A 1,106-nucleotide genomic window follows, 5' to 3' on the forward strand; every position below is an offset into this window, starting at 1 on the left:
TAGCTATTTTACCGTCACACTACTCGGGCTAACATACAATTTAGGGTGTGGGTGCCGCCCCCTCCCCCTCCCCCTAGACCCGCCTCTGCACACACACACACACACACACACACACACACACACACACACACACACACACGCACATCCAAACACTACAAAACAACAAAAAACAAGAATAAAATAAACTAAAATTTTTAAAAAACCCACCCAAACCCCAAAAAAAAAGAAGAAAAAGAACAAGAAAAAAAAAAAAGGCAACCTCAAAACAAATAATCCCTCAGCCTACAACAAGAACATGAGAGAAGATAAGGGGAAAATTCCTTCCAACAGAGACATTTTATCGCAGTCCGCATATCTTCGTACTTGAATGGTCCGAACAACATGCTAGAATACCTTCCTCGTGACCGTTTCCCTTGTGGTCACCTTATTGTTGTTCCGTTAGTTTATTTTGTTTATTAGGAGCAATGTTCTATATTTTTCATTTACAAATTACAAACAATGCATAGCTCTATCTTCAGATTCACGTAAGTCACTATTTATGATTTACACATCGTCTATTTTTAGCCCACAAACATTCAGTTTATTCTCGACAAATTCAGTCACACGTGACAGTGTTATAATCTGACATTCGAAATAGAACACGGGTTCGGACTCACTGTTGTGACATCCCGGTTCGTTCTGTGAACTCTCTCGGTTGGGTTAGTTTTCCATTGCTATTTGTAATGCATTTTGCGGAATAGTTTTTAGTAAAATATTAATATTTATATAAATAATCGGACACTCCAAATAGAACACGGGTTCGGACTCTCATTCTTGTGTCCCATCCGGTTCGTTGTGTGAAATATGTAAGTTGGGTTATTTTTCCGTTTCTATTTATAATGCCTTCTGCGGAATACGCTTCACGTCAGTTACTACACATTGTTAAAAAGAACACAAGTAGTTTACTTCATTTTGTGTCTGTTTTTGTGTTTGTTTGTGGGTTTTTTTTTTTTTTTTTTTGTGGGTTTTTTTTTTTTTTTTTTTTTTTTTGGGGGGGGGGGGGGGGTGTTTCTATTTGTTTGGTTGGGTTTTTTTTTGGGGGGTGGGGGGTTGGAGGGGGAGGGGGT

General features: G+C 38.6%; 1 protein-coding gene across 1 annotated transcript in view; it reads left to right on the top strand.

Annotated features, from left to right (window-relative positions):
• Nucleotides 1–395: 395 nt before the first annotated feature.
• LOC121373690 (zinc finger protein 665-like) overlaps nucleotides 396–1,106 on the top strand; it is a 12,712-nt gene continuing 12,001 nt past the window's right edge. Inside the window, exon 1 of the mRNA XM_041500418.1 lies at nucleotides 396–524. The gene's annotated coding sequence lies outside the window, so the exon portion shown is untranslated. The remainder of the gene's footprint in view (nucleotides 525–1,106) is intronic.

The sequence above is a fragment of the Gigantopelta aegis genome, chromosome 5 (assembly GCF_016097555.1).
Source record: "Gigantopelta aegis isolate Gae_Host chromosome 5, Gae_host_genome, whole genome shotgun sequence".
Lineage (NCBI taxonomy): Eukaryota > Metazoa > Mollusca > Gastropoda > Neomphalida > Peltospiridae > Gigantopelta > Gigantopelta aegis.